We start from the raw sequence: 12,715 nt of genomic DNA on the forward strand, positions 1-12,715 counted from the left end.
AAGAGATTCATTTCTTAACGTGATTCATCTCAGGAAGAGTTGACTCAAAAGTTTCAGGGGAGAGGCAAGACTCGTATGAGAAGATGTTGGAAAATTATGGTTTTCTTTTGGAAGTTTGAGTTCATTTTTTCATTCCAGGCGAGAGTGAGAACTGCAGTAAGCCTGTCTCGGATTTCTGAGTTGCAGGGAATTTGATTACTTAATGCCAGTAAGGCTAAGGAGATAGTTTTAGTTCTTGGCTTTTTTTCCCTCTTTGGAATGATGGCAAAAATGTGAACTAAATATTTGTTTTATTAAGACATCATTAGATCTCTGTGTGTAGAGATGTTTAAGTGAAACAGTACCTTAGATGTGTATGTATATATGTATGTTATGTATTTATTTTTAATATATAATATTTTATTGTGCTGTTTATCTGTTGAGCCTTCATCGAACCCTTTTAAATGCAGATTTAAGTGTCTACTGCTGAAAAAGAGGTGGCCTCCCCATTTGGCCAGGGCAGTTCTCAACCATAGTCAAACCGTTCACAAGAATGTGTGAATACAAAAATGTTAAGAAGCAGTGGATTAGGCCATCTCTATTCTTTTGTGAAAGACTTATTCAGGGGCCTCAGTTTGAGTAGCATGTACTGAGGTTCCTGTCTTCCCTCCAAGTCTTCCTTGATTGTGATTTTTTTTTTTTTAAAGATTTTTATTTATTTATTTGAGAGAGAGAATGAGACAGAGAGAGAGAGAGCATGAAAGGGGGGAGGGTCAGAGGGAGAAGCAGACTCCTTGCTGAGCAGGGAGCCCAATGCGGGACTCGATCCCAGGACTCCAGGATCATGACCTGAGCCGAAGGCAGTCGCCCAACCAACTGAGCCACCCAGGCGCCCCTTGATTGTGATTCTTGGCTTGGTCTTTTATCCATGGTTCAGCTTTTAGTGAAAATTAATCATTTCTCTACAGTTCTGTACAAGAACCATTCATGAAATGCTTACCTTATTTAAGGCACCGTGCTAGGCACCCAAGAACATCTTTAGAGGGATTAACTACTGTCTCTATCCTTTAGGAGGAGATGGAAAAATTCTACAATAATGAATACAAGTCAGATTGGGAGAAATATTGTAACAAAGGGTTATATGTGCTCTGAGGAGGGACCGATTTATTTTGCCTTGTCCTGGAGATGGTAACATTTGAATTAGTCTTTAGAGCAGAAGCAGAATTTGAAGAGATAAAGCTAGAGGAAAAGTGCAAAGTTTTAGGGACGCCTGGGTGGCTCAGTTGGTTAAGCATCTGCCTTCGGCTCAGGACATGATCCCAGGGTCCTCGGTGGGGAGCCTGCTTCTCCCTCTCCCACTCCTCCTGCTTGTGTTCCCTCTCTAGCGGTTTCTCTCTCTCTCTCTCTCTGTCAAATAAATAAATAAAATCTTTTTTTAAAAAAATAAGTGCAAAGTTTTAGACATGTGAAAGCCCATGACAAGATTCAGAAAAGGAGATGAATCTATTCTGGGTAGAGCATTAGCTGTCTGTGAGGAGCAGTGGCAGGTAAGTGTTGAAGTATAGAACACTTCCTATTTATTAGTGGCCTTGAATGCTATGCTCAGACATTTGGACTTTATTCTAAAAGAACACAGAAAACTAATAAAAGCTTTTGGACTGAGAGGGTGCACCACAATTATAACTGTACCTTAGGAAGGTAACTGTCAGAGATGTCACAAATAACTTGGAGTAGAGAAAGCAAGTGGTGACGGGGGACCCAGTGGGGGCTATTCTAATAATCTAGATATAGATGACGTGATGTAGGACAGTGGTAATCGAAGCAGAAGTAAGAGAAGAATCCAAGAAACCTACTAAGTCTAGAATTGAATGTGGTGGGATACATAAATGACAGAAATTTCTACTTTAGGGTGGTTAGTAAATGGAGAAACCATGGGCTGAGATAAGGAAATTTAAGAGAGGAAGGTTGAAGGAGAAAACAATAGTGCTTAAATTGACATTTTAAATACACTTTGATTATACATACCATTTCTTTTGTTTCTTGAAGAACAAACTTGTTATAGCCATTTGCTCTCGACTCCATTGTTAGAATTACACCCTATTTTGCTTTTGATTTAGGGCCTTGACACTCTCTGACTCCTCCAAGGAAGAGTAGAAAAGGTATATTTTCTCTCTCTTACTTCTGAATGTATTTCTATTTTACCTAATCTCAAGGTATTTCTGAAGAGTATCTTGAGCTTTACTCAAGATGGACTTTGACCTAACTCCTCTTTCTCTGGCCATACTCTTGAGGATGAGGCGATTTGAAATCCTTACTAATGCTTATAAGGATTCTCAGACGTAGACAGAACGGGCCTTTACAAGGCTAGAATTGGAGCCAAACTGGATTCTTGGATCATGTATCTCCTGCCGGTTATGAAGCTGCCAGACTACATCCCAAGTGGGTGGAAATGGACACCAGCCCCCGAGGAAGTGATGGCTGCATACGTCTGCTACCTCTGCTGCTTCCTCTCCTCCACGAGGAAGGAAACCGTGGGCTTTCCTAGGCATTTTTCTTGTTCTCTTAACGCAGGGGGACTGAAGAGTCTTGGACTTTGGAGCTTGGATATGAACCTAAGCCTGGAGGGGTTTCCAGAGAGCAGACGGTTCCCATCTCTGAACGGTTGTTACTTGCTTTCTCCACCCCCCTTCTGGGGCTGTACAATTCATTCCATCTCCAGAATTTTCATGCACAGGCTTAGAAAGTCTTAGTGGAGTACCTGGAGTTCAAAGCCCATGCAAGGCTTTATGGTGTAGACACTGAAATGGAAGGAAGGGAGTGTGCCACTGAACTTCTTTCCTGCACAAGCAATAGAATTTATATAAATATTCAAGCTCTTTCCTCACTTAATGTCTTCATCAGATTTGCATGCCACATATCCAATGACTAGTCCTCCCGAAAGGTGGTGAGGAGGGGTGTTACTAAAATTGTAAATATCTACTTTTCTTTCTTTTTTTTTAAGATTTTATTTATTCACTTGAGACACAGAGAGAGAGAGAGAGAGAGCATGAGCAGGGAGAGAGGCAGAGGAAGAGGGAGAAGCAGGCTCCCTGCTGAGCCAGGAGCCCGATGTGGGGCTCAATCCCAGAACCCTGGGATCATGACCTGAGCCGAGGGCAGATGCTTAACCATCTGAGCCACCCAGGCGCCCCATAAATATCTACTTTTCATTGATAAAGCTCTCCCAGAGTTTGCAGTATGAATTTGGTTTGCAGTTAGAATTCCCCAAATCAAATATTTAAAAATTCTGGGCAGCAAATTCAGCTCTGAATGTCTAGAAAATAGTGTGTAAAGGGTGGATCTGTCTAACTAGATTGTGAAGTTAAGGGACCATGTGCTTTATGTGCTTAACAACTTCTTCAGGCCATTTTAGGTCCCGTTTTCCATCCAAGAAAATTGAGAATGTTATGCTTTTTTTTTTTTTTTTTTTTTTTTTACGTTGTGGCACAAACTTGCTTCTCTAGTTTCGATTCCCTTGATTATTTCAACAAGAATGGCTAAGATAAAATAAATCTTCAAAAAGGACATAAGTGTGAGCCTTTCCTGCTGATGCTAGCCCAAAAGCATGCATTAAACACTTACCAGATACCCAGCATACTGAAGGGTGCTGTGTGGCACAAAAAGAAGAAGAGCGCCATGGGAGCTCACTGCGAAGTTTCTGAGTGAGGGAAGAGAGGGCTGGAACCGAGGAAGGGGGAGGCCCACTATCAGAATCTCAGGGCTCTGATCCCTTAAAGCCCCCTCAGGGGGAAATGCTCAGAAGAAAAGCCCAGCGTCAGCCCTCCTCAGTCTTTTAGAGATGGAGTAGCAGGGTTGGGGCGGGGCGGGGGGGTAGGGGTGAGTGGGCAGATTTGAGATGAGGTGGCGGACTGGTTTATTTGTGATAGACTGACTGGCTTTAAATTCTCCACAGTGGTGGGTTTGAGGGCAGCAATGCAAAGGGCAGCTTCGTCTTTTTTTCTTTGAATGTTAGCTTATCAGCAGCTTTTGTGGCAAAATCCTCATCCTTTTCGGCTTTTATAATTCTTCATGGTATTACCCCTAAAGGCAGCAGGTGAGTGCTGGGGTCTAGCCCTCAAAGAGGCTGATGTTCTCCAGACACGTCCATAGACACTTGTAAGTTGAGAGCCAAATCATCCGTCAGACACATTCTCCTTGTCAAATCATGCCTGTCCCACCTCGCTGACACTGATAGTCCTGGGAGCCAGTTCTGATGCCAACCTGTATTGAACTCCTAGATGTGAGTACACTTTTTTGAAGGGCAGCTTGGGCTAAAACTTGACCTTTCCGAGCTTTGGGAGGTGGGCAGGGGAGCAGAGCGTTGCTGGGGAGAGAGAGATTTCCTGGTTATTGCTACAGGGAGTCTGTTTACTTGCCTTCAAGGGTCACAGCCATCTGAATGGGCTTCTCTGGCTCTGCTCTTGGGTTTGGTTTCAGAGGACCCGGTCCTGTGGAATTCCGCTCCCCATGGCCCTCCCCTTACTCTGTTAGGTATGGGACTTTTATCCCACAGTAAGGTTCACGGTTTCCCCGGGAACACAGCAGCTTGCTTGCAAGAACAGCAGTTGGAAAGGCTGTTTTAAGTGGAGTTTACTGTTGTTGTATAAACCTTCATTTAAAATTGACTATAAAATGTTTCTGAACCTGCCAAACACGCATTAAAATATTTTGCTCCATTTATGCCTATGTGTAACATTTGGTTTCTAAAGAGCTTTAATCAAGTAATCTTCAAGTAGGAAGTTATTCATCTTTATTGCCAGTCGGTTCTCAGTGGTGGTCGTGGCAACAATCTTTTTATTGCTTCTGTGTTTAGTTGTTCTTTGACATGATAGAAGTCAGCTGCAGTTCAATGAGCTCACTATTTGTGCAACTTAATTGCTTGCTTCCTTCAATACATACTCAATTTTTCCTTTTATGAGCAGGGTTGTTGGAAAAATTAAGCTTAAGGATATAGCCATCCACTGTTAATTAACCTCCTTCCCAAACACATTAGTAAAATAGGTCAAATAACTGCTGAGTGCTAAGTGTACTGTTCCTAAGGTCCTCCTCAGCTGAGAAGTGAATCCTGTACTAAGTGAACAAATGTTGGAGCTTTGAGCATTTTCTGGAAGCAGTGATGACATAAGAATAATGCTTTGTAACACAGCATTCCCTGCTGCACCATCTCCTGGAAGTTGATATATTGTTTGACTTTGGCTGGCTCTACCATGGGTTTAGTTTGTTTTATGTTATATCAACTTTAAAAGAAATAAAAGGTCCCTTCTCCTTTTTTTTTTTTCTTTCTAGGTACTGCTTGCTTTCAAAGGAGGATCCTAAATTCAACTTCCCTTTTAGATAGTGACCGCTGCTGTCATTTTAACTCACAATTCCTAAAATAATCTGAATATTTGTTAGTATGTATACATGTTTGTGATGAGTATAAAAATATGCTCAGTGAAGGAACTTCTCTATTAAAATAGATTTATATAGAACTCTTATAATGTCTCTCTTGTCAGGGTTATATTCAGATGGAAAATCACTTTAATTGCAGTGGTGAAGGGCTGATTGGAGCTTTGCCAACTTGGCAGAAAATATTTGGAAGTTATAGACTTAGAAAGAAAAAAAAAAGAAAATGTGATAGTTCCTGAATTTGGAAGAAGACAGGAAAATGTCAGGGTCCAGTTTATACTTTTAAAGAGAGCAAAGCAAATGCAAACAAAATTAAAATGGAATACTATGCCAGAGCTCAAATATCACATTTGTGATATTTATCCTCTATCTCTAGTTTCCATATTTAGCCTTTAATTAGGAACGAGTAGGGGAGAAAAAAAGAAACCCAACCAACACTTCAAATAAATCTTAAACTGATAAATACAGAAATTTCTTTTCTTTAAAATTATTACTCAGTTACAATCTAAATCTTACAGCTATATTTTCTGTAGGTCGAGCTCTAGATTTCTAAAATCATCTGCTCTGATAAGAACATTACCAAATACTGGTTGGTTCAGTACTCTTCCAAACTTTCAGGCCCCCCCCCCCCCCAATTTGGGCATATTTCTCACTTTGCACTTAACAGTCAGTGAGAAGCATCTTGCAGCACCTTTTTTTCCAGTGTGATTTCAGGATATCTATGACACAGAATGATGTCAAAATGGTAACCTTTGGGCGTCTTGTTTTGCCTACCTGCTGGAGGGATAATGATTCTTTGCCAGTCTAAGCCCCAGGGGATTGTTAGGAAACTTGATTAGCTAATGCTTGTCGGGGAGCCTTGAAACAAAAAATGTTTTCCCTGTGTGTTACTTTGTCCCCCAGTAAAGCTAGCAAGAATGACCTCATTCATATTCATTAGTTGTGGGTGCTAAAGGTTATCCTGTCTTATCTTTTGCCCCGCTAAGTCCTGAGATGCAAATGGCAGATTGTTGACACATGGGAAATAGTTGAACCATCTGAAAGGTTGAGTATGGGAGGAGGGGCATTGCATTCACACATGCCTGTAGATACTTTGGTCTCTATCTTGTGTGGATGGCTCACAGATTCCAGATTGCGGGTGGTGGGGGGTGCTATAACTTTTGGTGGAGAAGAAACTGCTAAGAATCAAAGTCAAGGAATTGAGTTAAAGCTTTTATTCCTATCTAACCAATTATGATGGCAAATTTTTATCTTTTAAAAGTAGAAGATACTCATCTCTAAGAAAGGGGGAAAGTAGAAGTCCAGGATTGGTGGGTACAAGAAAGTATAGAATCTTGAAAAATTTTGAGGCCTTTAGTCTAATATTCTAAAAAATATTCTCACACAGAGCCCTGTTGCCAACCTGCATGAAGCAAATTTGCAAATACTAGGTTTAACTTTTTAAATATTGCCTTTAAAAGAGCCAGTCCTTTGCCTCAGGAGAACATGTTGGGTCATGTTAGCTTCTGTGAATTGGTATCTTGCTTATCTTATAGATTCTTTTATTGTTTCTAAAGGGTATGTTCCTTATTTCTTAAGGGTATGTTTTCTAGCCATCATCCATTGACTTGAATTAAGCAAATCCCCGAAGGGAGAGCGGGGAGCCAGCGAGATACTGCCTACAATCGGCAGGTGGCGCTGTGGACACTACAGTGGTGAAGAAACTGGCGTTTAGGAGGCAAAGATGCTTGGGGGGAAACCTGGGTGATGAGATGACTTGAGCTCCTCTTCAGCTCTCAGGGAGGTTCACAGGGCATCTCGGAAAGCCATAAGCCAGTTCTGACTGTGGGAAGCTGTGTGGATTAGCCTTGTAAGGACATTCGCTCTGATTTTTTTAAAGTCAGCTTTCAGGTTGCATCCGTTGATATCTGTTTAAATTCTACATATATGCTGTTGCCCAGAATCAAAACACAAACTTGACGGGAGGATATTTAGGGAACTTGGAAATCAATATTTACTCATATTCTAAAACTGCAGAATGTGAACTAGGAACTCAAGCCTGATGTGTTTATAATATAAAATTACATTTCATGCTCACAGAATATTTTCCATTAGGGAAACATGTTAATGATTAATGCAATTTATTTAGCTATATTAAGGAAGTAGTGAGGACATTTTCCTGACGTCCTTTATCCTCTGCATTCTCAGTCATCCACGACTCTTCTTTTCTTTAGAAGTTTATTTGAAAGAGATTTCTGTAAACCGATTTTTAGAAGACACTTTGTATGTAAATTTTTGCTTCTTTGGAAGAGCTACATGTAGGTGGTCAAGTTGAATAAAGAGATAGCAACAATTACTTACTTCCAAGGGAAGCCTTCCTGAGATAGCAGGAACTTTCCAAGGCTCTCTTGTGAAGGTTGGCACTTGTCTCTTTTTTCCTGAGACATCAGAAGGGAACTCCTTTTGTAGATTAGACCAGAGGCAGATGGAGGTCCTGGGGAGGAAATGTAATTTCTCTCAATAAATGTTTTGTAAGCTGAGGCCTCCTGGGAACACTGCCTTTCTACCAGAAATGTGGACTTTTCTCCCTGATGAATTTCTGTTCTCTGGAGCAGATATTTGGAAGAATTTTCCTCTCTGCCTCCAGGGCTAGAATGCATGGGTGTCCTAACGGTGACAGAGCCCATCTTCCAAGGGAACAGCTGAGGGAGTTGTGAACGTGTGGACGCCAGTCCAGAAGTCAGTATTAGATGGATCATCCCATTCTACATGAGGGCAAGGAACCAGGTTTGGAGGTGGGGAGAGGAACAACGAAACTGATTTAGGACAAGGTGGCAGAAATCAGGATCTGAGAGTGGGAGGGCAGGACTGTAGGGCCCAGTTTTCGTGGTCTCCCAACTCTCACCCAAGTCTAGAACCTTGCGTGTCCCAGTCTACCCAGTCCAGTGGGAGCTGAGGCAGGCAGCTGGCTGAGTTGCCGAGGGAGGATGCCGTGAGTGGTCTCTCCACGTGACTGGAAAGTCTGACCAACTAAGGGGACCTGGGAATGGAAACCAGTTTACTGTATATTCAGAAACAGGGATATTTCTGATTCACCAGGGCAGGCTCCTCTCTTACTTCTTGGAACAGATTGCTCTCTTCTGAGCCTGGAGCCTGGGCAGTGCTTGAGCAGCAACGAGGAGCATAAGTTTCCTGTCACTTCCTCTTTGGCAGGTTGTGTCTGCAGACACTGGCTCCCATACCCCATAATTACTTTTTCACATTTTTTAATATAGTAACACATGGTTGGGCTTGTGGTGGGGGAACCAAGTGATGCCTCTGGGCCATGAACACTATAAATAACTTCAGGGATTGTTTTATATGGTTAGGGAAGGAAGCAGTTTCTTTCTTAAGAAATAGCTCCAAGCAAAAAGCAGGGTTTAGGAACAAATAACTCTTATTTTCAGGAGCCCCTTTGCCTTTTGTATTTCTCTATAGGTCAGAAATCTTGTTGGGAATTTCTTTTCTCGCTGGTCTGTGATACTAGCTTTTAATCTGAGTGGTTATTGCAGCCATCTTGTCATTTAGAGAAAAGTGCATGTGTTTTGTTTATGAATGTGACATTTAAAGCGATCCAGTCCATTCTCTAGGGTTAACTTCTGACTGTGAACTCCCTGACAGGCAGCCACATGCAGGTGTATGTGCTGATGGAAGGCTTGTGTTGTTGGAAGGGACGACAATAAGCAATCTAAAATAATTCCTCATGACTTCAACACAATTTTTAAACTCTCCAAGGCGGTGCAAACTTAGAGCTTCCTGGGAATAGAAATTTCGGACATTTGTTGTGGAGTTTAGTTATTTACCATTTTTCATTGTCAAGAAGTTCTTCCTTTCATTTAATCTTTCAATGTATTTTAAATTTTTTGCTTCTTATTTATTGAATGGAGGTTGACAACAGCTGATTAAGATTACCTTTCAATAACTGCCCTTTATATGTTTCAATGGCCTGGCCTCTAAACTTGCACATAATTTAATAATTAACAATTAAATAACATAAACTCTATTTTTATTATAAGTAGAAATCTAATGGAAAAATTTCTACATATAGCAGAAATATTCTAAAAATACTCTGTAGATTTCACTACAGTGTCTATGCTTTGGCTTAACTCCTATTTGTATAAATTTGATTTGTACAATTCCCTTCTAAAGCAGAGCAAGTACTTTGGATTATCTTTGCATTATACATAATGTCTTTTTGTAATATATTTACATTGCAGAAAGGCAAAGATAGTAGCCCAGTAAAGGAGATATAAAAGCTACAACTGGGGCACCTGGCTGGCTCAGTCAACAGAACATGCAACTCTTGATCTCAGGGTCGTGAGTTCAAGCCCCATGTTGGGCGGGGAGCCTACTTAAAAAACAAAACAAAACAAAACAAAACAAAACAAACCCACAACTGTCTTAGGCATTAAAATACTTTGTTTCACCCTTAGCAAATTCATTCACCTAAGTAAAACTATATGGGCAAATGGAGCTGATTTTACCTCTTGGGTCCTGCGTCAGTATTGTATAGTCAGTGAGGGAGCAGAGACAAAAATTGCAGTGAGAGGCAAGTCTGTGGGACTTGGGGCGCTGGGACACATTCCCGGGGGACCGGGGGGAAGCATGAGGAAACCAAAATCCATGTCCTTCATTCTTCTGGGCCAATATTTGCTAAGCTCTGTGGCCCTGTGCTCCAGGTTTCCAATCTGACAAGCAAAAATGGAAATTTCTCCCTCTTTCGAAAGGAAGCTGCATTTTACTTCTCTCCTGAAAATGTGTTCTTCCAGCCATGCTGGTTCCCTCGTCAGAGAGCTTGACCTGTAGGGCCCCTGGCTGATGTGTACACCGAATGCTGGAGTGTGTGCGTGTCTGACGAGTCACCGAGACTGTGGTTGGATTGTCATCTTCAATAAATGACGCTGTTTGATAATTTTATTTTAAAGACCTCGCTAGTGCTGCAAATCTGATAGAGCATATGTTTTGATGCGGTGCGCTGACAGCCACAATATCTGGCAAAAGGAACTATGATGGATTAAACAGCAGAGTGCTTATCTCTCATGGTGTAGCGGCACTTACGAGGGAAAAGGCCTGTATTGTTTCCCGGGACCTATCCCCGGAAACCCTACATAAAGTCCTGCTGGGCTGGCACCAGCACTGAAGTTCTCGTTCACCATACAGCCCCAAAGGCCCCAACACAAACAATGCCTGTTATCAAGTCACCCTTTACAAACAACACTTCCAGAAAGTACTTGTACCTGTTCTCTGCCGTGTCACATTTTTTGAGATGAGTACACGCTTATGCGAGGGAATGGCATGTTGCCAAAAGCCGAGTCTGCCTGCTGCAGTTTCAGTAAGTGCTCATTGTGAAGGAGAAGAAGTTTCTATTCCTACCCTTGGAGGGAAAAAGGCAGTCACAGATAAAGTGTATGATATGATTACTGTTGCTTTAGATAACCACAAGTATTACTTCCGACATGATAAGGGATTGTTTTCTGTCTTGATCATACAGAGCTTGGCTGAGCCTTTTTAAGAAGATGGGGGTGGGGGGGCATTTTTGAAGGCCACTCGATCAGTTTGGAACCTGTGGGAGCATGAGGTTGCCACATAGATAAAAATCAACACTGGTTTTAACTACCACAGCAATTGCGGTGAGGGTGGGGGAGCCCCAGGAAGAGGTTTGGAAACAGGGGAGCCCATGGCCCTAGTGACTCCAGCAGAGTGATTTCGAGGCCTTGTGAGGAAATATCGTGCATCTCAGAGTCTGCTAGACGGTTCTTTTTTGTTGTGCTAACCTCGTTCAGATTAGGTTCTTTGGGAGAGCTAGAATGCTCAACTCAGAAGGGTGTATTCCTGAGGAAGATTTACTTTTAAATAGTCAAGCAGGAGCGTTAGCCCTCAATACTTGATTTGCTGGAGCAGATACGAACAGGAAGTTACGGGACTGATGAGAATTTAATGAATATTCAGTTACCGAAGGCAATTACAAGTCCTCTCTTGAGAACTGGGGTGCTACTCGGGCGAATATTGTTTTAGACTTTCAGTAGCCTTTGGTAGGAAAACTAGACAAGAGGATAAAACTCTTAAGTTGAGGGAAATTAGAATTATCAAGAGGTAAGAAATGGCAGTTTCTCTTTTCTGATACTTTATCAAGTGGCTAATAGATGGATTATTGATTACAACATAAAATCCAGAGGGAGAAAACCAGAATAGAACCTGAGGATTTAAAATAAATGTATGCATTGTATGTATGCATGTAAGCATGTATGTGTGTGTGTATGTAGTTAAAAAGAAAAACTCCAATTTGTTTTTTTTTAAAGATTTTATTTATTTGACAGAGAGACAGAGAGAGATGGAACACAAGCAGGGGGAGTGGGAGAGGGAGAAGCAGGCTTCCCACTGAGCAGGGAGCCCGACGCGGGGCTCGATCCCAGGACTCTGGGATCGTGACCCGAGCTGAAGGCAGACGCTTAATGACCGAGCCACTCACGTGCCCCGAAAAACTCCAATTTGAATATTAGTCATTTTGGCAAAGTATCCAAGATATCAAAAGAGGACAGATGTATAGAACAGGCTCCTTAATAAAGAAGATGTGGTCCATATATACAATGGAATATGACTCAGCCATCAGAAAGGATGACTACCCAACTTTTGCATCAACGTGGATGGGACTGGAGGAGATGATGCTAAGTGAAATAAGTCAAGCAGAGAATGTCAATTATCATATGGTTTCACTTATTTGTGGAACATAAGGAATAGAATGGAGGACATTAGGAGAAGGAAGGGAGAAATGAAGGGGGGGCAAATCAGAGGGAGAGATGAACCATGAGAGACTATGGACTCTGAGAAACAAACTGAGGGTTCTAGAGGGGAGGGGGTGGGGGGATGGGTTAGCCTGGTGATGGGTATTAAAGAGGGCACGTTCTACGTGGAGCACTGGGTGTTATGCACAAACAATGAATCATGGAACACTACATCAAAAACTAATGATGTACTGTATGGTGACTAATATAATAAAAAAATTTAAAAAAAAAAGAACAGGCTCTTAAAATGTAATGGGATGTGTTTTGATGCTTCTTGTCCCTTGAGACTGGTAACAGCAGGGACCAGGGTTAAGTATAAGAAAAAAAGAACAGAGGATTCACTTTTCCACTCCTGTTCCTATGGTAGTTGACACTACACTCTGTGGGATTGCATTTTTACCACCTCCTGGTACAACCATTGGCAGACAGGTGGTGAAGGTGGGGGGATTTTGCCTCTATGAACATTTGTCCTGGCTCAGTTGTAATACTCAGAATGGCACTCAAAGCTA

The sequence above is a fragment of the Zalophus californianus genome, chromosome 6 (genome assembly GCF_009762305.2).
Source record: "Zalophus californianus isolate mZalCal1 chromosome 6, mZalCal1.pri.v2, whole genome shotgun sequence".
Taxonomy (NCBI): domain Eukaryota; kingdom Metazoa; phylum Chordata; class Mammalia; order Carnivora; family Otariidae; genus Zalophus; species Zalophus californianus.